This window comes from Sciurus vulgaris, assembly GCF_902686455.1.
Source record: "Sciurus vulgaris genome assembly, chromosome: 1".
In the NCBI taxonomy this organism is placed as follows: domain Eukaryota; kingdom Metazoa; phylum Chordata; class Mammalia; order Rodentia; family Sciuridae; genus Sciurus; species Sciurus vulgaris.
In genome coordinates this window covers 28,612,058-28,623,901 of record NC_136461.1, presented here as the reverse complement: position 1 = coordinate 28,623,901, position 11,844 = coordinate 28,612,058, and positions in this window count along the sequence as shown.

The following is an 11,844-nucleotide window of genomic DNA, read 5'->3' as shown; positions in this document are numbered from 1 at the left end:
TTTAATTAATCCTTATCACCTCTGTGTCTATTATAGAAATGAATTCAGTGCTGACTACCTGACCGAAGAGCTAGGACATTTGAAACGCTAGATTCGTAGTGAGGTTTTTCCTTTCAGAGGGGTCTCTTCTTTTCTCCTGAACTTATTTAAACACAGGTTATGATGGTAGATGGATGGGGGAACATGCACCAGAATTAACAGGAGACCCCGATCCTAATCCCAATTCTGCCCAATTCTGTTTCTATCCAACAAGAGCCTGGGACAAGCTGTTTCATCTTTGTGAAATTCAGTGTTCTGTTTGTTTGTTTTCAGATATTTTTCTGTATTTTGAAGTTAACATTATTTGCTCTGCCTATTTCTTTGGGGTACTGTGAAGATCAAGTGAGGGTATGAGCATTAAAATATTCTGAAGTGGTGATGTCATTCCAGAGGCAACATGGTTATCTGCCTGGTAGGAATGCTTTAGTTTCAGGATCAACAAGTTCCTGTCAACATGTTCCTATACCCACGTACACTTTGGTCTCCAACTCAGGTCTGAGAGGCTGGGTGGCATGGGCTCCTCAGCTTGGATTAACTATGGTAGGTTAGATAATGTCATCCTAAAATTCATGTTCCCTTCCAACCTCAGAAAGTGACCCATGGAAATAGCATCTTTGTAGGTACAATTTTGAGTTGAGATGAGGTCATACTTGGTTAGGGTGTGCCCTAACTCCAATGACTGGCATCCTTATCAGGCCATGTAAACACACCGGGATGAAGGCCAGGAGATGATGGAGGCAGAGATTGGAATGATGCCGCTACAAGCCAAGGAAAACTAAGGGCGGCCAAGGAGCCAACAGAAGCTAGGAGTGGGCAAGAACGATCCTCCCGTGGAGTCTTCAGGGGAAGCATGGTCCTGGTGACACCTTGCTTTCTGACTTCTAGCCTCTAGAAAGGAGAGTCATCTGTTGTAGTAACGATAGGAAATTATGCGTGGGCTTTCTCCTTGCGACTCCATGACACTGTGTGCGCAGAGTCTTCCTGCTGGAGTTGAATGGCTGAGCAAGTGGAAATGGTAGAAAGGGGTGCCACAAGGTGGTGAAGGCATCCAGTGTGGGCCTGCGCCTCTCTAGGGCACTCTGTGGGTTATGGTCCTGCGGGAGGCCTGTGGTCTGCTCAGAAGACAGACAGGAGGACCTCTGCTTGGCTGTAGGAGTGTGCCCCGTCTTTCTTTTGGGATTGGAACCAGAACCCTCCTCCTTGGGCCCCAGACCCTCAGGAAGTGCTCTCTGGATGGTTCTGTTGGCAGCTTTGTTTGTGAGCATCCCGAGTGTCGGGAAGGTTTGCCATGACCTGGAGCGAGTTGGCTCAGGTGCTAGTGGAGTCTAGAGTTTTGGGCCTGTGCCTGCCGGTGCCACTTGATGCTGGAGAGATAGCGCATCTACGATCTGAGTGCCTCTTCTCTGCCAAGGCGTGTCCTCACCAGGGCTGCTCCTCACCCTGATGCAAGGACACCCTTCACTCCTCGATGTGCCTTGCGGACCACTAGCTTTGCCCACTTCCCCTGGGGAACATGATATCTGGGTGGGTGTCACTGCCCTTGTCCTGGCTTGTGGGCATTTGAGAAGAGGAAGGGAGGAGAAGGAGGAGAACAGGAGGACCCACAGCCAAGTCTTTCCCTCCAACTGAATAAGCTGCAGGGCATACCCACTTCCATTGTTATGATGTCACAGCAAGGAGCAGCCGCTGAAGGGGTGGAAGAGACGCGTGAAGTCATCTGGCCCCGTGCCCTCTCCAGTCTTCCATGCCACCAGGATGGTGGAGATTGGAGTCTGTCCCTGGCAGCTGAGCTCTTAAATATCCAAGGCCACACAGAGACAGAGCTCGTTGGATCAATGCCCAGCTGCTCACCTGGGAAGATCCACTGGGTTCTCACTTGAAATCAGCAAACCCAACCCTCACCTTCTGGACGATCTTAGTCTCTCACCATCAGACCACAGCCTTGGCTTCTCTTGGGATAATTGGAGATGGCTGATAATGAATGTGAAATGATGATTCATAGCCTATTTAAGCAAGACTCTGGGCGTGCGTGTGAATGGGAATTGCTCAGAATCATGTTAGGGTGCTGCTGTTTATGTCAAGTCTCTGTGTTGGGGTGTGAGGCAAGGGCTGGGGGATAAAATAAAATATAGTCCTGCAAATTTTAATACTACAAGGAAGTAAGGGCCAGAAGAGCTTTCTAGAGAATGATGATCTGTGGCCATTGTTGATTTTGCCTCCAAATTCTCCAGAAAAAAATTTTGCTTGCTGTTTTAGAAATTCTTTAGGAAGAGAAAGTAAGAAGGACATACCTTAACCTTAAGTGATGACCACAGGGACCATAACGAAGTTGCCAAAGTCAACCTGGGGCAGTTGGGGCCAGAGCTCCTGTTGGGGGAGGGAGAAGGGACAATCATCTGGCCTCATCTCCCCCCGGGTCTCTCCCCCTGCTCTGGGGGGTCAGCACACTGCCCCTGCCTCTTTGATCCTAGGAGGAAAGCTCAGAGAGTGCCGGTGTGGTCGACCTGTTTGAAGAGTCTTGGGAGGCTGCCGGTGTGGTCTCCTATCAAGAGCCACTCCAGCTGGTGGCAGTTGGATCTACTTCTCTCCTTTTGCTTCCAAATCTTGATGCCCTGGTAGCAAAAGCTGAGGGAGTCAACCAAAGGGAGTCAACTCCTCCAGGGAAGAGGGAGGGCCAGATGCGGAGGTGGGCCAAGTGAATCCACATTTCCCTTCTGTCTCAGAAGTAGTGAGTTTCATTTTGACTTCACTTTGATGGTGATTGGAGGACCCCCCAGAAAGAGCAAACTTTTCCATTTTTTTCAGGGAAAAAGAAACACTGTGGTGGACTGGAATTCAGTCTAAGGGGACAAGGTCTTGATGTCATGCAGGCTAAACCAGAGATAGCCCCCCTTCAGGTCTAGCTGACAGCCCAGAATGCCTCACTCATCTACCCTTTTAGAGAGTCTTAGAAGCAGAATAGGAACATTCTGATAGGACACGAGGAAGGCAGAGGGTCAAACTGCTTGAAGGTGATGGGCCAAAGGGAGGCATTGGAATTTTGTCTCCGTGGAATGTGGTTGGGAGAGGCGGCTTGGAGACCACGAGCACAGACGCTGGGCTTGAAATCAAAGTTTAGGTTCAAGGTCCAGCGCTGCACGCTGCTCTCGTGTGACCTGGGGCAAATCATTTCACCCAAATTTCCTCCTAGGTAAAACGGGAGTAATAAGTACATTGAAAATTGTTATGAAGATCAAATTACATATTTGAAAGCACTTTTGAGTTCTGCCAAGAGCTACACAAGGGTAGAGTATGGCCATTCCCATGTGGCCCTGGGGATGGGAAACAGAAGGGTGGGGGTGTGTACGCACCACCCAATCTGGGACCACGAGCCTTGGGTTTAATCATCAGGTCTGCTCTTTTCTGAGAACAAAAGGTCTAAGAGTGAAGTTGTTCCCCGACTTTCGATGGGATCACATGCCAATAAATCCATCATAAGCGCAAAATATCTTAAGTTGAATAGTGTTTAATACACTTATTCTACCAAGCACCACAGTTTAGTTCGCTCATTCTATCTATGATCTATCTATCTATCTATCTATCTATCTATCTATCTATCTATCTATTATCTATCTATCTATCTATCTATCTATCTATCTATCTATCTATCATCTATCTATCTCTATCAGTTTCCCCTTGAGATCTCATGACTGACTAGGAGCTGTGCTCACTGCCGCTGCCTGGCTGGCATCTCAAGAGAGTATCATACTGCGTATTTCTAGCCTTGGAAAATATCAAGATTCAAAATCTGAGGTACAGTTCCTGTGGAACGTGCACCACTGTTACACCAACCTAAAGCTGAAAATCACAGGTTGAACCATCGTAAACCAGGGACCATCTGTCTTTTATCCTGGTAGGAGCCAGGATGCTCGTTAATCTTAGACCCCCGTAGTAAAAAGCCTCTGACACTGCCCCTTACTGCAAGCCTTACTACCACCCATTCCACCCACCCGAGCCTTTGTTTCTTTGTCCCTGAAATGAGAGGGTCAAAGAGGTGTCCTCAGTTGTACCTCGGTCCTAGGTGACTCCACAAACCTGGAGGAGAGCTTCTGAGTGAAAGCAGATCTGCTGCTGCCAGTGACATGTATGCAGGTGGGCTGAGCCAGGTGGCAGCACCACAAGTCTGGGTTTTTGTGCTCACAAGCTAGAGCGGGCACCCATATGCCCAGTAAGCAACCCCATTCAGAGACAGTACACCCGCCACCTGAAAGTGCTCGCTGAGTCCCAGAAAAGGCAAAGGAGGGGTACATGACCTAGGATGGAGGGGAGAAGAAGGAGGCCCAGGGAAGGAAGTGGCCCCGAGCTGGGCTCTGCCTGATAAGGAGGTCTCCCAGGTGCAGCCCCGCACGCAGCCAACAGCTTGGCACAGGTTTAGAGGCAGGAAATGGGAGGCGTGAACTCTGTTATTATTCACTGAACAACGTAACAGAAAGGAAATTTAAATAGGTACCCGGGTTGGGGGAGTTGCTATTGTGTTCTGGGTACAGCGTGTGACCGGGCGGTCATCAGTGCCCGAGTCTGAATGAGGTGGCCCGGGTTTATCGTTTGTGCTCTCATTGGCAAGTGTACTTGTGGGCCCAGCTCAATCCTGGTAGCACGGGACGCCCACACCCAGGCGCCCTGGGTGGAGGCAGCTTTCCTGTCTGGGCACTGCCACTTTCCATTCACTTCACACACTGCGGTGTTGACATGTCCGTGCCTGGCCTGCTCACGGGGGATAACCAGGGAGGGCGCCCAAAGGCGGTGCCTGGCTCCCGAGCTGGCAGCAGGCCAGGGTGGCTTTGTTAAGTTCTTTGCCCTGGGGTGGTGGCAAGGCAGCTACTTCGTAGTTAGTTCTAGCTCTTCTCAAGGCGTCCAAACCAGAATCTCTCCAGATGTCAGGGAGGAGAGTTTATGACTTGGTCCTTTTATGATGTGCCTTTAAGGCCAATTATTTCTAATGCTCTGTTGAATTAAGCATCGGTGAGAGAAGGTATACATTTTAAAATCCATGAAATTGCAAGCAGATTGTATGACTCAGAGCTCTGGATGAATGCTTGATAGCCTTGTGGTTATTATTATTAATATTAATAAGCACATATCCACACACACCCCCATGGGTTTCTGGGCAGAGCTCAGGGAGGACACAGCCTCTGTCCTCAGGGATCTGGGGAAGGCTGTCTCTAAGACACTGTAGTAAATCACATGAGTATTGTAACTGTCAAGGTTTTAAACACCTAAAAATCAGCACTATCATTAGCAATCAGTAATCACTGTTATAGAAGAATAAATCTTGTAATCTCCAAATTACCTGTTTGCACCAATTAGAGTTCAACTGATGAAACATACCAATCAAAGGGGAATTTACTTGAGGCACCCAAGCTTATCTAGGTTTTAAAAAAAAAAAAGAAAGAAAGAAAGAAAAAGAAAAGGAACCTGCTGAGTTCCCAAACTGTTGTTTCCTTGCTCTGTGTCTGTTAGGGTGGGTATTCTGGAAGCAGAGCTGATGAAACCCTGCACAAGTACCTCCAGGCAGGAGGGAATCCGTTATTCATTCATTTGTTTATTTATTCATTTATTCTCTGCCTGCCTACAAAAAGGATTTGAGGTAGGTCACAACAAAAACACATGTATTAGAAGACAATGTTTTAAAGATATCGAAAGGGGAGTCAGGAATTTGGGGGTGGGTGTAGGAGTCCTGTGCTTGGACATTTTATTTCCAAAATCCTTGTTGCGTCTTTTTGCTGAACACAGCATCAGGCCCCGCAGGAGCAAACACGGCAGTGCGTGGCTCTCTTGCCTGTAAGACACTTAAGACCCAGGGCGAGACACTGACACTGGATTAGTTCCCAGGTTCTCAGAAGGCAACGTGTGGAGGAATCAACAGGCACCGAGTTCTCAGCGTGCAATAAAAGAAAGCAAGTTCATGGAGAGGGATATTTTTTTTTTCTTCCTCATTACAAACGCTAACAACAACAATCAAAGGGACCCAGTGGGAAAAAACTCCATGTTTGCACCTATCTCTGAGATGTTTTCCATGCAGTCATTTCATGGCTGGAATGGGGTGAAGGAGACCAAGAAAAACCAAAAACAAAAAACAAAAAGCAATGTGGATCTATTGAGCCTTCTCAGGTTTGCTCTTGAGCCTCTGAAAATTAGGATCTGGCGTTTGAGGCTGAGGCAAGGCCAGGAAGTGGGGGGTCAGAGGGAAGTGGGGAACGGGATCTGGCTGTGACGTAGTGGGAAAATGAAGCACTCTAAATGTGTCTCCATGCTCTGATACTGATGTAATCCCAGCCTCCTGGGCTCGGTGCATCCCTGGATCTCCATCTTGACAGTGTGTTCCCAGCCTCTACCTGTCTTCCTGGCTTGTTCTATGTGGCTTGGCTCTGTACTTCACCTCCAGGCAACTGGATTCTTCTCCTCTTGGGCCTTGCCCTGCTTACCTGTTTTAGGTTTCTGTGTGCTTGCTTTGACCTCTGCCCTCGAACATTATTAGACTACCATAAAGGCAAGAACCATTGAAGTGGAACCCGAGTGTGTCCCTCTGTTGCACAGAGGCTCCAAGATGATACCTTCTCCTGCCTCCTGGCGTCCATGCTCACACAGTACCCGCCCACACTGAACCTGGGTGGGTCTGCGTGACTGTACCCGACACAGGGTTACGTGCCGTGTTATGTGCTAGTGGTACAGTGACTGACAGACACCGTCCTTGACCTCATAGAGCTTGACGGTAGTATACAGCAGAAAGAGAGGGACTTTGGAACTGCACAGAAATGGCTGAACCTTTGCTTTTCCACTTGAGACTCAGCTTCTCTGAATCTCTGTTTCCTCATCTTTAAGGCAAGCAAAGTAAATCCACTTTAGAAAGCTGGGTGGAGACTAAATGTGATGGCATAGAAAGTGTTTAGCAGTGTCTAACTTTGAGTAGCTACTTCATAATTGGTACTCCCTGCTCCAGCTGTTCTGGGTGCTAAGACTCTAGTGATGAATAAGAGGTCATCTCTGTCTTCAGGGGGCTCAGAATCGAGTGAGGAGATAGATGAATATTCACTAAAGTTCAAGGCAGACTGTGACAAATGTCGTCACAGAGGTGTAGTGGGCTGTGGGAACTCAAAAGAGGGCAGAGAAAAAGCTCCACGGAGGCGAGGTGTCATTTTAGCAAGGCTTCAAAGTTAAGCAGGATTTCATCAATGGAGTACAGCAAGGACACCCCAAACCCTGGGAAGTGGCGAGGTGTGCAAACTCCTGGTGCAGCCAGGCCGGAGTGTTTCCCCTCTGTGCCCTGTGATCTCTTGTTCTGTCAAATGCAGCTGTTGAGCTAGATGGTGAATGATGTTCCTTCCAGCTCACACATTCCTCAAGAGCTGGGAGGATTTCTTTATTCATTACCAATTTCTAGCTCCTAACACATGGTAGGCACTCAATAAATATTTATTAAATGAGTAAGTATAATTATATGTGTAAGCACCTTGCCCCAAATGAGAAAATCAAGGAAGCATTTTTTCCATTTACTTGACATAAGTCATTTCCCTCGAGTACATGTGTGGTGGCAATTAGGCAGACTACGTTATGTCACTAGGTTTTGTCAGAGTCCTTAGATTTCTTGGCTGTGCTTTCTGTTTCTTCCTTATCTTCCCGAGTCTCATGGTGGGGTCCTGCCCAAACTTTAAAGCTACTGACATTTCCCTGGGGATCTCTGGCACAATGTCATGAGTCCAAGTGCAGCAGACTTCGCCAACTTTGAAGGAGCTCCTCATGTTTTCCTTTGTGTAACTTCCATTTTGCTTTCAGTGTTTTCACGGATGGAGTGACTCAGAAGCCTGAGCTCCACAGGAGTTCACCATGTGGTTAACCCACGCTGCTGGACGGCATGGCTGGCTGGTGGTGAAGCTGCAGGGGTGAGCCCAGGCCCTGGGCATCCCCCATCCCCACACGCGCGCCGCAGGCTGTGCCGAAGACCCTCAACTCCTTCTCTTCCAGGACTCCCACAGTACATCATCCGTGGGCTCACCTGCCCTGAGCCTTTCCCATCCACTCGTGATCTTTCAAAATATATCCTGGGCTCCATTTCTTCAGATCTTGGTCTCCTCTGCTTTTAGTACAATTCAGTAAACATCTGGTGCCCATCCTGTACCTAGCTCATCTCTAAATCTCCAGGGAACAAAAATGAATGAAATAAGACGGTTGGCCCCTGGTCTAACTTTCTAAGATGACAGTCAACCAAGATGACTGACTAAATTGTATGCAACCATTTAATAGACACACACACACACACAATTTGTTTTTTTGTAAAAACAAAACCAAAGAACAAAAACTGAAACCTTGAAAGATGGGGTTTTGACCTTAAGAGTTATAGAACAGCACATATTAATTATAGAAAACTTGGAAAATAATGAAAAATAGAAAGCAGGGGAAAGTCCTTTTTTAAAATTTTTGTATTGTTTTTTTAGTTATACATGAGGCTTACCATACATCCATGGAGTATAATTTCCCATTCTTGTGGCTGTACATGATGTGGAGTTTTACCGATCGCGTATTCACATATCTGATTCATTCTACTGTCCTTCCCTTCCCATGGGACAGTCCTTTTGATGATCTGTCCACCTGGAGGCAAGTCAGTGCTGGCATGTTTTTCCTCCTTTTCCATACGCATCTGAGATCCTGTATTTATATAATTTCGCATACTGCTTTTGTTTCTGAGCAGTGGATCCCAACCTTTCCATGTGTTAGAAAACACATGGAAGAGTGACTAAAGGTGGGACTTAGGGCTGAATTTATTGACCCAGAGACTTGAAATAGCCTCTCAAATCGTCCTCCCTTTTCTGCCTGCTCCTAAGCTGAACCCTGCCTTCACTGCATGTTTGGGACTTGGCTGATCTGCTTGGCCTTTCTCTAAGGAGACAGCATCCTGTGCTGGAGGTGTAAGCATTTCCAGCCCTCAGATTCTCTACTTCTTCCCCTCCCCCACCCCAATTTCCCTCGTCTCCTGCAAGCGATAATATCTTTCATCTGAGCCTCTCTCCCTGCCTCCAGTGACTGCCTCCCCTGATGAATTCTCTCTGGGTGACTTTGGCATTTGCATATTTCCTCGCTTGGATATTCTGAGATGTTGGAACCAGAGAGCAGGTTGACGCGATCAGGTACTTAGCTGAATGAGGCTTTCTCGGGAACTGCACAAATATTTGGAGTCGGGTGTGTGCCAATGGCAATTAATTGAAATGTGGACACAGCAAGCTTCTGGGGGAAGGAAAACCGAAGTTGAGAAATTAGCTGTGGGAAGCTATCCTCCACAAGATACAAAACCATAATTTGGGAATTTCCTTTACCTCAAACTGAAGGACAAGAAAAAGAAAAACAAACAAACAAAACCCACAAGCATAGGCTCACGGTTGGCTCCTGCAAGACCAGAGCTGGAAGAGGTTCTCAGAGAACTCTACTAGGACCCTCTTGGGGAGGGAGGAGAGCCCAAGGTCAATGTCGAGTAGGGGAAAATTCAGGACCAGTAGCAAGATGTCGGACTCCAGCCCAGCGCACTTTCCACTTTATAAGCTGACTGTCAAACTGGAGACCTGGATTATCATATCAGGAGCCAAAGGGCGAGGACTGCGATTTAAGCATTTTCCTGTCACTGATGACTTTGTGAATACATTTAGTAAAACCCATCACAAAACCAAGGTTCTTGCCGACTGTGACCTTACCTGAAGAGTAGAGCACAGCTGGTCCACCTTTACTGAGCTCCTGCTCAGTGTCCAGCTGCCCGTGAAGCACTAAGTGTTATGGAAATCATGCTCAGGAAGAGACTAAGGATAGAGGTGATGAAAAACAGGATCCCTTGGGCAGGAGGTGCAGCTCAGAGGTAGCACACTTGCCTGGCACGCTCAAGTCCTTGGGTTCATCCCCAATAACACCACCAAAAAAAAAAAAAAAAAAAAAAGAGTCCCTACTTCCCACCTGTGATGTTGGCCTGATGACCAGGTAAGGCCCCAACTTCCAGTGAATTCTTCAGAAAGCATGAAGCCTATGTGCCCATCTATATCTCTCCCTGTTTTAGGAGAATAGACCTATCTGTTGAACATTTTTATAAGAAAAATGTCTCTCTGAGATGTGGCTTTAGGTTCCAGGTTGGGTGAGGGTGATACAAAAATCACTTTTTCATTGCTGTCTGGATGCTTTCCCAAGAGCCTGGCTTTCAATGTGTGGCCCCTGAATCAAATGCATCAGCACTACCTGGGAACTAGCTAGAAATGCAAATTCTCAGGTTCTACTGCAGTCCTACTGAATCAGGAACTCTGAGGGGTGGAGCCCAGCAGTCTGGGTTTTAACAAGCCCTCTGGGGTATTCGGATGCTCCATAAAGTTTGAAAACTACTGCCCTAGGAAATTATGATTTGGAAGTCTGGGCTGCTGGATTCTGGCACTAGGAGAGTAATTTATTTTTGATTATTGGACCCTTAAGAATAAACTCTCTTCATTTCAGAATACCCAGGTGAGCTGTTTCCATACATTGCTGAGTGTTCAACAGGAAAAAAAAAAAAAAAATTTCCAAGTGATTCTTTAAAATTTAACTGACCAGCACAGATAATTCTGGTAGTCCAACATATTTCCAGCCAGTACAATATTTTCATACTTTAAAGTTCCTTGGAATGACTGAATAAATTAATTGATTGCTTGATCTGTTATTTTTAGAATACCACTTCCTTACCTCATGTGAAAGTTTATTCAAAATTCAAATGGGAATATTTTATTACCCCCAAATGTTTTCCCATATACTTTGACATGTTACTAAGGAAACCAGTTGTAACATTGTAGTGATACTGTTGTTCTAACAAATTAGCTATTCAGCAACATAATATATCGTACTATAATGTTTTCTCTCTCTCTCTAGAAAATTTCACACTTACTGAATTTTTACATTTATAACACAGGACATTGGAAGCAAAGGACGTAAGATAGTAAGGAGAAATTCTATCCCAGAATGACAGAGGGTATTTCCTGGGGATGTGATCTGTGCTGTTTGCGCATATGCAGAACTAGGTGATTTTTCACTCTGCATTGAAGCCCCTCTGTACAGGAAGCTGAGTTAGAGCGAACAACCCTCTCACAGGACACTGGTATCCAGGCTTGGGGGCTTCTCCCTGGTGAGCACTAGGAAAGACCAGAATGGGGTGCACAGATCAAAGCGTGTGCTAATCACACATTTAAGGAATCCAAAAACATCAAAGCAGTAGATCGTGTGAGCCAGAGAGGGACACGGAGATGGCACCAGGAGATGGGGGTGGGGGAATACAGCCCAGCGGGAGGCCTCCTGCTTTTTCTTTCTGGATGGGGGGAGGTGACGTTATTAATGAGGGGATGGATTAGAACAGATGGGTACTTTTGACACATTTTCCCATGTTGTTATTTTCCAATTTCCCATCTTCCCACCACCTAGTCATGTGCCTTTCTCTTGGTTAAAAGTGAAAGCATGTGACTTTCCAGGGAAGCCTCTGGAAGGGAGGGTGGAAGTGTAGACATTGGCACTGAGCTCAGAGGTCATGCTCAGCATCCTGAAACCTTTGCTAGATGGAGCAAGAGGGAGGCCATCCTGCCCTCGTGGGCTTTCGGATGCTACATTTGAAAGTATGCCCTGTGACCCATACCTGTGACCCTTTCCCACCTGCTCCGTCCTGGCCTCACTCCCTCCAGGAGCCTTCATCCCCTCCCTGATTACAGGTACCTTCCTGGAGCCCTGAGGAGATTTGCATTGTAAATGGTGTTTATTCGGGCCCTGAAATAATATTAATCA